Genomic DNA, 16,231 nt, shown 5'->3' with positions numbered 1-16,231 from the left:
ACGTCCGAGCTGCTCCAACACACGTTCTGTTGGGGACAGATCTGGGGAGGACCTCAACATCATCCAGACGGTTCATAGAGACACGTGCCATTTGTCTTGTTGAAGACTGGCACCACGATACAGACATATGAGAGGTGACATATGAAGATGCAGGATGTCCACGATGTTGTGCTGTCAGGGTTCCGTCAACCACCACCAGCCGTGACCTGAGGTGATACCCGATAGCTGCCTACATTGTGATGCAACGCACAACACCAATGTGCCTCTCCAAAACATAGGAAGGATGGGACCTCTCCAGGACGACACCATACTCGCCGACAATGGTCATCCGCGGTACTGCAGAACTGCAATTTACCGTTGAACGCAATGCGACGCCGTTCATTAGCAGTCCCTGCTTCCCAGTCGCTACGCCACTCCAAACGTAGCCTTCAGGAGGCAGTCCATTACTTTTTCTCGCATGGCAGGTACAGATATGAAGGTGTCACCACACTGAAGAGCCAAAGAAACTGGTATGCCCGATTAACATTGTGTAGGGTTCCCGCGAGCACGCAGAAGTGCCGCAACACGACGTGGCATGGACTCAGCTAACGTCTGAAGCAGTGCTGACACCATGAATCCTGCAGGGCTGTCCATAAATCTGTAAGAGTACGTGGGACTGGAGATCTCTTCTGAACAGCACGTTGCAAAGCATCCCATATGTGCTCAATAATGTTCATGTCTGGGGATTTTGGTGGCCAGTAGAAGTGTTTAAACTCAGAAGAGTATTCCTGGAGATACTCCGTAGCAGTTCTGGACTTGTGGAGTGTCACATTGTCCTGCTGGAACTGCCCAAGTTCGTTCGAATGCACAACGGACATGAATGGATGCAAGTGATCAGACAGGATGTTTACGTACGTGTTACCTGTCAGAGTCTTACAATACGATTTGAAACAAGACTCGTCCGACAAGACAACATGTTTTCAGTCACCAAAAGTCCAATGTCGGTGTTGACGGGCCCAGGCGAGGCAGAAATCTTTGTGTCGTGCAGTCGTCAAGGCTACACAAGTGGACATTCGGCTCCGAAAGCCAATATAGATGATGTTTCGTTGAATGGTTCGCACGCTGACATTTGTTGATGGCCCAGCACTGAAATCTGCAGCAGTTTGCGGAAGGGTTGCACTTCTGTCACGCTGGACGATTCTCTTCAGTCTTCGTTGGTCCCGTTCATGCAGGATCTTTTTCTGGCCGCGGTGATGTCGAAGATCTGATGTTTTACCCGATTCCTGATATTCACGGTACACTCGTGAAATGGTAATACGAGAAAATCCCCATTTCAAAGCTACCTCGGAGATGCTGTGTCCCATCGCTCGTGCCAGATTATAACACCACGTTCAAACTCGTTGACAGAGCAAGGTGGCGCAGTGGTTAGCACTCTGGACTCGCATTCGGGAGGACAACGGTTCAATCCCACGTCCGGTCATCCTGATTTAGGTTTCCGTGATTTCTCTCAATCTGTCCAGGCAAATGGCGGGATGGTTCCTTTTAAAGGGCACGGCCGACTTCCTTCCCCGTCCTTCCCTAATCCGATGAGACCGATGGTCGCTGCCCCCAAACAACCTAACCCAACCCTCAAACTCGCTTAAATTTTGATAACCCGCCACTGTAGCAGCAGTAACCGATCTAACAACTGCACCAGACACTTGTTGTCTTACATAGGCCTTGCCGATCGCAGCGCTGTATGGTTCCTGTTTACATATCTCTGTATTTGAATATGTATGCCTACGCCAGTTTCTTTGACGCTTCAGTGTATTCACTTGGTGTACAATTCAGAGATAGTCCCTTCTGGTGGTCAGACGTGGTCTGCCGGAACCTTGACGATGAGTACGCCTGCCGTCACCCTCCCAGACTGTCCAACATCTGGCCACTGTCACATGCGACTGTCCCACCGATCTGGATATTGCTTGATTCGACCAGCCGAAAGCACCGAGACCCACAATGAAGCTGCTTTCAAACTGTCAGATGTTGACAGTGCTGCCTCACACAAGTATGCAGAATCTCCATATCCTTGACAGTGATCATAAACATATGATCTATTGCCACACTTTATGAGATGTCGTTACCTTTCTGATCGTGAGATATGCAACCCGTGATGTCAACTTGGATTTTCCAGCCGTAAATATTTTTTAGCTGTATGCTTTCTGACCGTCAAAGTAACCTGCAACTGTGATGTGTGTGTGTGTGGGGGGGGGGGGGGGGGGAGGGGGGTAGGTCCACCGACCGTTTGGAATAAGAACATCCTTTCTTCTTGGTTCACATACCAAAACGATTCAAAAACACGAATTTCAGGACGCTGACATTTCAATTTGTAAAGCATAGTTTTCTATTTCGGAAACACCAAATCACTTGAGAATGGCCTAGAAGGCTGAACCAGTTGTGAACAAAGAAAAGTAATACAGCAAACGTGGAAGATGATGCCGCCTTTTAATGAATCTTTTTCAATTTCATATATATTTCAGCTTGTTTATCAGAAAGTATAATTCGAGTAGTTTATTTTTGTGAGCAGAATTTCGACAGCATTCGTGGTCCTGTGTCACTGATTAAAAACATTTCACATTTCATTTGGTGTATTAAGATTTTCCACTCATTGACTGACCATGTGGTTTGCATATTTTATTACCTTGTCTTCAGTGGTCATTTACTCCATTATTACTATCCATTCTTCATCAACACTGTTTTGTGAAAGATACGCCACTGCAGCACACATGCGGCAAAATAATCTGACTTCTTCTCTATCCCTGTATTCCTCCGTTAATGCCAGTTCTGGTATTTTCTTCCACAGACACTGGTTGAAGTGAATATTGCCACTGGAAAAGGATGTTTCTGGGAACACTGTTTTCATAGCTTTAGTTTAGTTTATTTATATCATGTTCCGTAGATCATTTTCACGATTATTTTATCGATATGATGTGGAACAAGTTAGATTACAATATATATAGACACACATGAATAATGCTAATATTAATATTACTGAAATTTTTAGTTCTACACATGCAACTACATTTAGAGGTACAATTTTTTTTATCAGTTGTGAAACAGAAACTCGTCCATGGAATAGAGGGAGTTGTCCAAAAGAAATGATTTTAAGCTAGATTTAAAACTTGATCTGCCACCTGCCAGACACTTTATATTGTTGGGCAAATGATCAAAGATTTTTGTTGCTGAATAATTTACTCCTTTTTGAGCAACTGACAGCTTCAGTATCGGATAGGAAAGGTCATTTTTTCCTCTACTGTTGTACGTATGAACATTACTGTTCTTCGCGAATTGAGATGGATTATTTATAACGAATTTCATTAGCGAATATATGTACTCTATTGGTGCAGTTAAAATACCTAACTCCTTGAATAGGTGCCTACATGACGTCGTTGGGTGAACACCACTAATTATTCTCACTGCTCTGTTTTATGCAATCAATACTTTATTTCTAAGTGGTGAGTTACCCCAGAAAACTATTCCATAAGACATTATTGAGTGAAATATGCAAAGAACGTTAGGAGGCTGATATGTTTACTACCAAGACTAGCGATTATACGAAGAGCGAGAGAATCTGAACTTAAATGTTTGAGAAGCTCAGTAATATGCTCCTTCCAGTTCAAGTTGTCATCAATGCGAACACCCACAAATTTCGAGAAATATACCCTGTTAACTGAGCCTTGTTCATATGCTACATCAATTGTCGGTATGACTCTATTCGGTGTACAGAACTGGGTATAGCGAGGTTTCTCAAAATTAAGGGAGAGTCCATTTTCTGAGAACCACTTAATAATTCTTTGAAATACCTCCTTAACAATATCTTCAGCTGCTTTTTCTGGAATGAGATTTATTATAACACTCGTGTCATCCGCAAAAAGGTACTAGTTCAGCTTGCTGAACGTTAAGGGAGAGGTCATTCACGTGAATAAGGAAAAGCAGAGAACCCAGAATTGAACCCTGTGGGACTCCCTTTGTGATAACTCTCCATTCACTAGATTCACCACCCTCCCAGTACTATTTGTGTTATTCAGCACAACGTTTTGCTTTCTATTCGTTAAGTATGATTCAAACCAGCCGTGTGTATAGCCTTCAATTCCATAAAACCTGAGTTTTTCTAAGAGTGTGACATGATCCACACAGTCAAATGCCTTGGAAAGATCAGAAAAAATACCAACTACCGATAATTTTTTACTTGGGGCTTGTACTATTTGATGGGTAAATGTGTAGATAGCATTCTCAGTCGAGTAACCTTTCCGGAATCCGAACTGTGATATGCTGAGTACATTATTTTCACTAAAATGTGAGACTACTCTTGAATACACAACTTTTTCGAATATTTTAGAAAATGAAGCCAGCAATGTATTTGGTCTATAATTATTTAAGTCACTTTTGTCCCCTTTATTATGAAGTGGTTTGACAATAGCGTATTTCAATCTGTCTGGAAAAATTCCCTGTGGCAGCGAAGCATTACATTTATCACTAATGAATCCACTTATTAAATCAGAACAACACCAAAATTCTGTTAGAGACCCCATCCACACCACATGAGCTCTTGTTTGGTTGGTTGTTGGTTGTTTTTGGGGAAGGAGACCAGACAGCGTGGTCATCGGTCTCATCGGATTAGGGAAGGATGGGGAAGGAAGTCGGCCGTGCCCTTTCAGAGGAACCATCCCGGCATGTGCCTGGAGTGATTTAGGGAAATCACGGAAAACCTAAATCAGGATGGCCGGACGCGGGATTGAACCGTCGTCCTCCCGAATGCGAGCCCAGTGTCTAACCACTGCGCCACCTCGCTCGGTAGCTCTTGTTTTTCAGAATATTTATAATTCTCTTAATTTCAGTGGGGGATGTTGGTACTATTTCTAAAGGCCTAAAGTTCTGGGGAATGTCATTTCTAACTTTTTTTTTTTTTTTTTTTTGCTTTTTCAACTGAACCCTTTAACCCTATTTTTGCTGGTACATTCAGAAAGTGTTTGTTAAAAATACTTGATAACTGTGAAGTATCACTCACAACATCAACATTTAGCTTTGTTTCTATGGTACGCTGTGCACTGTCAGGCTGCCCCGTCTTCCGTTTGACAATATTCCATATAGTTTTAATCTTATTATCTGCATTATTAATTTCTGTCAGAACACATAAGCTTCTCGACTTCTTAATGACTTTCCTTAAAATATTACAGTATCTTTTGTAGTAAGCAAGTAACGTCGGATCCTGACTTAGTCTGGCCTGTCCATACATTTCTCTCTTCCTCTTACACGATATCTTAATTCCCTTAGTAATCCATGGCTTACTTGACTTTGTAATGGCTTTTTAGGATAACGTTTCAGGAAAGCAACTCTCAAATATTGAGAGCCTATTCAAACTCCAGTCCTAACCACACGTGTATCTTATTTTTCAGTCCAGGAAAAGCCTTTCACATGTATTCTGACCTTTGTTTGGGAGTAAGGTAAATAAAACAGGAAACACCTTCGTCTCTTCCTCTGTGGTTCGGATGTCAGTGTGTATGGTTTACAGTTATATGAACTGTTTCGAACAACTGTGAAATGCCTGTTGATAAGAACAGGTACGTTTTCAAAAAGGATTTTCTCCGCTTCTTCACAGCTATACACCAGGATTCCTTTGTCAGGAACAGACCAGTCGTTAATTTTGAAAAAAAAAAAACTATTACCTTCAGTTAATTTCAAAATGTCTTCGTTCAGTTAAACCTGCGACCTAAAGCCAGGGTTCTGGGTCGTCCCAATCGCTTTCCTTCTTGCTTCATAAAATACATCCTGTGGTTCTCATTATATGTCATACTTTCGACGAAATCTAAATCTTTTATGTTTCAAATCTTGAAATTCTTCTTTAACAATTTGGAAAATTGGCCTTGTCTTTTCATCGTGGACTCTTTTCCTAAATTCTTTATTCGTTTCTTAATCAGCACATCCGCTTCATCAAGTGGACAAGAATGCTGAAGTTCAGACATGATTATGTCATTTACAATTTTTAAACTGCCTCAGAATATACTCCGTTCGGAATTCACGCACAATCATTTCGTATGTCCATCACATTTTCTGCGTACTTGATAGTGACGGTGATCCTTGAGATTTGTTGAAGTTACTTCCATTACTCTTAGCCTACGCCTACAAAACTACACGGGAACGAAGGCTGTCGGCGAGGTCACTGCCGGACTGACGGTGAGAACACATCCACTGCTGGTGAAGGACTGGCGTAAATCAGCAGTGGGGGAGGGTCTCGTCGAAAAAACACAGAGCAGAACTGCTTGGCAGGACGTCCCAGGATACCTGCGCCACGTACAAAAGGGTCCGAAACACCACGGTCGGAAAGCCAACATAGCCTATTATATACTGTATCAGCCATTGTAACAACACTAATGCACTTTGGTGTTGCTGTTCTACCCGTCACAATAGGTAGATTTTATAGGCATTGCACTCCCGGTTATCAGACGAAGAACAGCGGTAGAGGTTGAGAAGAAGGAACAGGAAAATGATTTCATGTATCCCATGTTTGGAAGTAAAAACTTTGAGGTTCGCCGATGACATTGTAATTCTGTCAGAGACAGCAAAGGACTTGGAAGAGCAGTTGAACGGAATGGACAGTGTCTTGAAAGGAGGATATAAGATGAACATCAACAAATGCAAAACGAGGATAATGGAATGTAGTCAAATTAAATCGGGTGATCCTGAGGGAATTAGATTAGCAAATGAGACACTTAAAGTAGTAAAGGAGTTTTGCTATTTAGGGAGTAAAATAACTGATGATGGTCGAAGTAGAGAGGATATAAAATGTAGACTGGCAATGGCAAGGAAATCGTTTCTGAAGAAGAGAAATTTGTTAACATCGAGTATAGATTTAAGCGTCAGGAAGTCGTTTCTGAAAGTATTTGTATGGAGTGTAGCCATGTATGGAAGTGAAACATGGACGATAACTAGTTTGGACAAGAAGAGAATAGAAGCTATCGAAATGTGGTGCTACAGAAGAATGCTGAAGATAAGGTGGGTAGATCACGTAACTAATGAGCAGGTATTGAATAGGATTGGGGAGAAGAGAAGTTTGTGGCACAACTTGACTAGAAGAAGGGATCGGTTGGTAGGACATGTTTTGAGGCATCAAGGGATCACAAATTTAGCATTGGAGGGCAGCGTGGAGGGTAAAAATCGTAGAGGGAGACCAAGAGATGAATACACTAAGCAGATTCAGAAGGATGTAGGTTGCAGTAAGTACTGGGAGATGAAGAAGCTTGCACAGGATAGAGTAGCATGGAGAGCTGCATCAAATCAGTCTCAGGACTGAAGACCACAACAACAACAACAACAACAATGTTTGGAAGCGAAGCATCATGTCGTGGGCTGAAGTCGAGAATGAGTTTTCGTTGAACAACTGAAGCCATTACACAGTCACCTCCCGCTCGCCGAACAGAACTGTGGCGAACCAAAACAACTAGAAGCAACAACCAAAACAACTAGAAGAAACAACCAAAACCACTAGAAGCAACAACCAAAACAACTAGAAGCAACAACCAAAACAACTAGAAGCAACAACCGAAACCTAAAGGAAGAGCCCGCTGCTCGTTTCCAGCTGCCCTACCAGACGTCGAAGACTTTGAACAGGCTGCAAACTGTAATGACGCGGTGCTCACAAAACTTGAAGCAGTGGAACTGCACTACTGGAGATGCAACCTGCGAATGTGGACAACTTCGAGATAGTGAACAACTCTTGATCTGCTCGAAGTTGCCTGAAACTTGCAAGCAGAAGTAAAGAAGTAATATACACTAATGAAAAAAAATCGCATGACCAAAAAAGAGTTATGCGACATACATGAAAGTTGCCAGGCGTGTTTCTACACTACCGGCCGCTAAAATTGCTACACCACGAAGATGACGTGCTACAGAAGCGAAATTTAACCAACAGGAAGAAGGTGCTGTGATATACAAATGATTAGCTTTTCACAGCATTCACACAAAGTTGGCGCCGGTGGTGACACCTACAACGTGCTGACATCAGGAAAGTTTCCAACCGATTTCTCATACACAAACAACAGTTGACCGGCGTTGCCTGGTGAAACGTTGTTGTGATGCCTCTTGTAAGGAGGAGAAATGCGTCCCATCACGTTTCCGACTTTGATAAAGGTCGGATTGTACCCTATGGCGACTGCGGTTTATCGTATCGCGACATTGCTGGTCGCATTGGTCGAGATCCAATGACTGTTAGCAGAATATGGAATCGGTGGGTTCAGGAGGCTAATACGGAACGCCGTGCTGGATCCCAACGGCCTCGTATCACTAGCAATCGAGATGACAGGCATCTTATCCGCATGGCTGTAACGGATCGTGCAGCCACGTCTCGATCACTGAGTCAATGAGTCAACAGATGGGGACGTTTGCAAGACAACAACCATCTGCACTAACAGTTCGACGACGTTTGCAGCATCATGGACTACCAGCTCGGAGACCATGGCTGCTGTTACCATTGACGCTGCATCACAGACAGGAGCGTCTGCAATGGTGTACTGAACGACGAACCTGGGTGCACGAATGGCAAAATGTCATTTTTTGGGATGAATCCGGGTCCTATTTACAGCATCATGATGGTCGCATCCGTGTTTGGCGACATCGCGGTAAACGCGCATTGGAAGCGTGTATTCGTCATCGCCATACTGGCGTATCACACGGCGTGATGGTATGGGGTGCCATTGGTTACACGTCTCGGTCACCTCTTGTTGGCATTGACGGCACTTTGAACAGTGGACGTTACATTTCAGATGTGTTACGACCCGTAGCTCTACCCTTCATTCGATCCCTGCGAAACCCTACATTTCAGCAGAATAATGCACGACCGCATGATGCAGGCCCTGTACGGGCCTTTATGGATACAGAAAATGTTCGACTGCTGCCCTGGCCAGCACATTCTCCAGATCTCTCACCAACTGAAAACGTCTTGTAAATTGTTGCCGAGCAACTGGCTGGTCACAATACGCCAGTCACTACTCTTGATGAACTGTGGTATCGTGTTGAAGCTGCACACGCCATCCAAGCTCTGTTTGACTCAATGCCCAGGCGTATCAAGGCCGTTATTACGGCCAGAGGTGGTTGTTCAGGGTACAGATTTCTCAGGATCTATGCACCCAAAAAATGTAATCACATGTCACTTCTAGTACAATATATTTGTTCAATGAATACCCGTTTATCTTCTGCATTTCTTCTTGGTGTAGCAATTTTAATGGCCAGTAGTGTACATCTGAAAGGTGATGTCTTTTCAGGTATTACACCAGTTGCATAAGAGTGGCGGTAGTAGCGCCAGTATGAGGATGCAAATAAAGTTTGCTTTAAACACACGCTGAAACGGTCGTGAGCATTTGTTACCTTTAAGACTGGACGTGATGGGTTGATGTCAGTCAAGAATGCCTTTAAGACGACAAAGCCGCCATTATCAACACCTCACTGAGTTGAACGAGGTCATGTAAGAGGGCTACGAGAAGCTCGCTGTTCCTTCTGCGGTATTGTAGGAAGGCTTGGCAGGAATGCATCCAGTGTATATGACTACTGGCAGCAGTAGTCACGAGCATGTATGGTCACAAGAGGGCCGGGCTCCGGAAGGCTAAGTGGCACTACCGAGAGGGAAGACCACCGTGTTCGGCATATGGCTCTGGCTGCAAACTGGTATGACGTGGTGCAAACAGAATTCGAAAACTGCAAACTAGATTACTGGAGCTGCAACCTGCGAATGTGGACAACTTCAAGATAATGAACACCTCTTGGTCTGCTGCAAGTTGCCTGAAGCCTGCACGGAGGATGAACTGGTGTAAGCAAATGTTCCAGCACGCAAGACAGCCGAACTTCGACCCTCGAAATTAATTTGATATTTTGTTGTGGTCTTCAGTCCTGAGAGTGGTTTGATGCAGCTCTCCATGCTACTCTATCCTGTGCAAGCTTCTTCATCTCCCAGTACCTACTGCAACCTACATCATTCTGAATCTGTTTAGTGTATTCATCTCTTGGTCTCCCTCTACGATTTTTACTCTCCACACTGGTGATCCCTTGATACCTCAGAATATGTCCTACCAACCGATCCCTTCTTCTAGTCAAGTTGTGCCACAAATTTCTCTTCTCCCCAATTCTATTCAATACCTCCTCATTAGTTATGTGATCTACCCATCTAATCTTCAGCATTCTTCTGTAGCACCACATTTCGAAAGCTTCTATTCTCTTCTTGTCCAAACTATTTACCGTCCATGTTTCACTTCCATACAAATAGTCTCAGAAACGACTTCCTGACTCTTAAATCTATACTCGATGTTAACAAATTTTTCTTCTTCAGAAACGCTTTCCTTGCCATTGCCAGTCTACATTTTATATCCTCTCTACTTCGACCATCATCAGTTATTTTGCTCCCCAAATAGCAAGACTCCTTTACTACTGTAAGAGTCTCATATCCTAATCTAATTCCTTCAGCATCACCCGACTTAATTCGACTACATTCCATTATCCTCGTTTTGCTTTTGTTGATGTTCATCTTATATCCTCCTTTCAAGACACTGTCCACTCCGTGCAACTGCTCTTCTAAGTCCTTTGCTGTCCCTGACAGAATTACAATGTCATCGGCGAACCTCAAAGTTTTTATTTCTTCTCCATGGATTTTAATACCTACTCCGAATTTTTCTTTTGTTTCCTTCACTGCTTGCTCAATATACAGATTTAATAACATCGGGGAGAGGCTACAACCCTGTCTCACTCCCTTCCCAACCACTGCTTCCCTTTCATGTCCCTCGACTTCATATGTACAAAGTATAATTTATATATTGTAGATATTGTACTGTATTATTTTGAATTTTTAAACAACTGTACTGGCCAACAGCCTTGCCGTAGTGGTAACACCGTTTCCCGTCAGATCACCAAAATTAAGCCGGGCTGGCACTTGGATGGGTGACCATCCGGTCTGCCGAACGCTGTTGGCAAGCGGGGTGCACTCAGCCCTTGTGAGGCAAACTGAGGAACTGCGTGATTGAGAAGCAGCGGGTCAGGTCTCGTAAACTGACATAAGGTCGGGAGAGCGGTGTGCTGACCACATGCCCCTCTATATCCGTATCCATTGACGTCTGTGGCTGAGGATGACACGGCGGCCGGTCGCTATCGTTGGGCCTTCATTGCCTGTTCGGGTGGAGTTTAGTTTTTAGTTTTAAATAACTGTACTGTAGTTTCCTTGACACGAAAATGGTATTAATACCTGTCACAGAGAATTGCATCTGTAATGATTTACATGTCTGCCGGTGGTCTGCATGTGTACATAGTTCTGTTGCCATCTGACAATGTGTTCTGGGTGCTTCACTGTTTTTATCAGGCGGTGTGTGTTTCCAGATGAAAGGGGGGTCCTGAAAAATGTTTCGATGAATATACCCTGGCAGTAAAACAGTCACCGTCGCTGACCTGAAAAGAAGTAAATAAAAGACTATTGTAACCCAGAATAGTAAGCGAAGAGTGGTGACATGAGGTGACGTCACGGTCGGCGCTGCGTCTAATGTGAGGCGACCTTTAGGAGGCAGGTTCCGCACTTTAAAATAATTGGCGGCGTCGGCGGCTACTTTGATGGCCTGCTCTCTTGCGTGTAAGCCGCTGGAATAGCCTCTGGACCAGCGGTAAATCACGCCAGGCTAACAAGCTTAACTAACGCTTCCATAACATCTACAGAGAAGAGCCGTTTTACTCATTTCGATGAAACGTGGAAACAGTTTTGGAATATCTTCGTGTGCAAAAGTCTAGACGCTCATAGGTCTCCAAGAACATTTGGATCCAAGAAAGAATACTTTTTGTTAAGTACTGTTTACGGAGAAAGCAACTAGCCATAAATAGTTTTAAAGAGAGATTTATTTTGTTGCCTCTTCGGACTATCGCGTCCATATTCCGATGGATGTATCTGTTTTATTGCAGTATTATATTCGTCAGCAGCATGTCGTCCGCTCCGGCAATTTGTTCTAGCCAACGTCGTTTCGTCTCTTTCCCTCCTCCTGCATTTCTGGAAGAATGCAAACATGTACCACACAAGTTGTAAGTAGGCTATTTAGGTTTTCTTATTGGTAACGCCACGTAGCGCTCTGTATGAAAATCACTGGCTGTGCTGTGTGCAGTCTGTGGCTAGTTTGCATTGTTGTCTGCCATTGTAGTGTTGGGCAGCTGGATGTTAACAGCGCGTAGCGTTGCGCAGTTGGAGGTGAGCCGCCAGCAGTGGTGGATGTGAGGAGAGAAATGGCGCAGTTTTGAAATTTGTAAGACTGGATGTCATGAACTGCTATATATATTATGACTTTTGATGACTATTAAGGTAAATACATTGTTTGTTCTCTATTAAAATCTTTCATTTGCTAACTATGCCTATCAGTTGTTAGTGCCTTCCGTAGTTTGAAGCTTTTATTTAGTTGGCAGTAGTGGCGCTCTCTGTATTGCAGTAGTTCGAGTAACCAAGATTTTTGTGAGGTAAGTGATTTGTGAAACGTATAGGTTAATGTTAGTCAGGGCCATTCTTTTGTAGGGATTTTTGAAAGTCAGATTGCGTTGCGCTAAAAATATTGTGTGTCAGTTTAAGCACAGTCATGTACAATTTTTCTAAGGGGACGTTTCATAAAGTAACTGTGGCATATAAGCACTTTAGAAAAGTCTCCATGTCAGTTATAGCTCTAGATACAGGTACAATAGCCCCAAACCGGTAATGACAATAAAATTAAGCTTTTAAAATGTATTTGTATCTGGTACCGCTCTCCGTCAATAAACCTTAATTGAATAACAATCACGCAGTTGTGCGTTCAGAATGAATAAAATAATAATACCTTTTGTGTAACGGAGCACTCCATTTTGTAATATGTGGATGCCGATATGGCCTGCTACGGCTGGTGATGTATGTCGTTCTGGATTCACCAGAGATGTCGAAATAATGCAGATTATTATGTTGATAAAACGTGGAAATTCATAATGTAATTTGCTTGGTGACAGCTATAAGCTTGGTGAAACAATAGTGTCATACAAGTATGCCTGGAAAGAGCTACGTGACTTGTTGTTTCGTACGGCGGTGCTGAAATGTTTGCTGACGAATCTAAAGGCCTGCGGTTGAATCCTCATCGGTACCGGGCTTTTCCTTTCTTCCACGCTACAAGACTTTCACCGTTGTCAAAATTTCATCTAGCAACATCTCTTTATTAACATGAAGTTAGCATTACCATTTCCAAAGATATATGAACGGGATCGTGTAACTAATGGATTTTAAGCAACAGGACATTAGTGTCGTCCTCTAAACACGACATTAGTTTTTACAAGGGAATATAGAGTAGAAACCTGTAAGTGAATATGGCTTTGATTAGTAGTTGTAATTATTTGCAGCCACATAAAAACATGATCGCCAGTTCAGATCGGACTTAGAATTTTGAAATAAGTGTAAATAATTTGCAACTTCAGAGATTCATTAGCTAAAATGAAACCTTCTAGCCTTTATCTCAGGTAAGGACAGATCCGCAAAGTCAGCCACTAACAACAGGTTCTATCTAGCTCACCACAATGCTGTGTCAATAGATTAGCAAACCTCTCCCTCACAGTAACGTTTCCTAAATAAACTGTCTAATCGTGAAAGAATACCCCTCTTACGATAGCTATACGAGCAATGAGCAATCCTACTTATATTTCTAGCATATGAAGGCCTTCTGAATACAGTAACGCTTGACAACACTTATCTGGAACACTGTTAGTGCAGGAACATATTACACAAAATTCAGCCAATATATCAATTGCTTATTCAAGAATGGTTTAGTAACGGAATAGTTAAGTACGTTCGTTACTATCATGAACAAGTATATTTTCAGTTCATATTCTTCAATCAAACAAATGTAATTTTTCTTAAATTTGACTAGTGATTTTACTCAGTTTTTAACAACACAGTCATTATTGTTAACAAAATCAAACAGTCCTTTTATACAGAGATTAAACATTACGGACACTCAGCTAGCTTCAGATTTTAGGAATAGGATCCAAGCGCAGGTTACACGACTGCGGTCACCATCCCACGGAGATTAAATCTCAAAAATGTATTAGATCACAGTAAAGGGGAAACTGATCCATTTGTTTTTAGCAATCTGAAGAAACAGTAAGTTCCCTGGAGGCGACGATGTGTTAAGCTGGGGCAACGATGACACTGATTAGCATTCCGCAACAATTTGCTGAACTGTAATTCTTCTTTCCACATTCAGACTTCACAGAACGTTCTGCAAATAGCCGATGGCTGCAGTAAACTGGTAATGTGTCCATCAGAGACTCATTTCCAGTAAGATGCAGATAATTTAGCCTCGCTTCCATTTCGTGGTGTCGACAGTGTAAGGCTTCTCCCTAGATGCGCTCAGCACGCTCGCTTACGACTTGTACTTCGGCGCGCCAACCACTTCCTATACACAGAGGGATTTCCTTCCAGCTTATCCTTTACTGACAGTACATCTCTACCTACAGATCAATATGCATGGATCAGTAATAAAACCAGCAGCTTTTTCATAAATAAGACACACACAAAAATTATTCATCATTACTACAAATTGCGAAAAAATATGAACATTTACGAACAGACATTACTAATGCATTACCACTACATGTTCCATGGAAACCCCAAGTGAACGCGTCCATGGTGCGATGCAAGTTTCGAACAACCGTTCGCTTGAATTACTGCTTACCCAGACACGTCAAACAACCTCCTGCAACAGGAAATTTGTTTCATCCGATCAAGCGACAGTGGGACAGTAGTGGTCATTGTAGATTTAACGGGACACGTCCCTCAAGATAACGAAATTTAAAGCGACAGATACCAAGATTTAAAGGGGCACACATTCAGTCATTAGCAGTAGGTTATCAAAGAGACCTCAAGCCAAGATGACGATTTTAACTCAAGGCCACTGATACCGACTACCGGCGACACGTTACACACATGGGTGGCTTATACTCAAGGTCACCCCCACCCTCCTCCCGCTGGAGAGTGATTAAGGTCAGCTGGCCGGAGTGGCCGTGCGGTTCTAGGCGCTACAGTTTGGAACCGCGTGACCGCTACGGTCGCAGGTTCGAATCCTGCCTCGGGCATGGATGTGTGTGATGTCTTTAGGTTAGTTAGGTTTAAGTAGTTCTAAGTTCTAGGGGACTGATGACCACAGCAGTTAAGTCCCATAGTGCTCAGAACCATTTGAACCATTTGATTAAGGTCACCCAGATGAATACAGCAACTCCCCTCTACCCAAATACCTTAGGCAATTTGCGTGGTATATTCAAGGTCATGACATAATTCAATAATAGTCACGTGATATAATAAATAGGGGCGAACCTGTCTACCAATTGGTGCACATTAAAATGGCAGGAAATCTCTCCCCTGCCCTGTGGACCAATAAGATTCGAACTTCTCCTCCCCCTTATCGTCATTTATAACTATTTCAAGTGAACAGTGCATGGGGGCTTAATTAAATAAAATGCAAATATTTTTAATTTTAGTCGCTGAATGTCCGGCTACGAAGTCTCGTAACCGGTTGGCCCTGATTAGTATTAGTACGCAATCTGACTGCATAGAATAACAACAAAGAATGAAAGAAAACTTCCGTTAACACAATTAATTAATTAAGTCCCCAGCAACTATAAAACCTACGAAACAACAAAACACAAGTGTAACTGTTCTGTGTGTGGAAGTGTGATTCAATGTACACATCTGGCACGGTTCTTCCTCAATAAAACAAGGTAATTTAAGCACCATTTACACTGAAGTAATTAAAAAAAACAGAAATACTATAATTGCACATAGAAACCAGAATTACACTCTAATACATGAACACAAGCCAGATGCTTAGTTGACTGAACCTGTGACCAAGAGGCATTATTGTTTAAGACATTTGAAATAAAAATAAAAAAATTATTACCTTCATATATATTGACGAAACATACACTCTGATTATTACAACATCCGCAATCGAACAGCATCGGCTGTCTAGCCCATCAGAACAAGTGCATACAACATGCTCACAACTAGTCACGGCTACATCGGAACTCCTACTGCCCACTTCTCAATATGCACTCTCCACGACGACTTCCCGACAAGCACTCTCCACCACCACATCTCAACAAGCACTGCCAGTGGAGGCGGCTGAATAATACTCTTTGGCGCAATCTCTGGCGCTGTGACTCAGTGTAGCCACCTTTCATATGCCCCTCCTCCACGGGC

The sequence above is a fragment of the Schistocerca piceifrons genome, chromosome X, assembly GCF_021461385.2.
Source record: "Schistocerca piceifrons isolate TAMUIC-IGC-003096 chromosome X, iqSchPice1.1, whole genome shotgun sequence".
NCBI lineage: Eukaryota > Metazoa > Arthropoda > Insecta > Orthoptera > Acrididae > Schistocerca > Schistocerca piceifrons.
Note: the sequence above shows the minus strand (reverse complement) of the source record.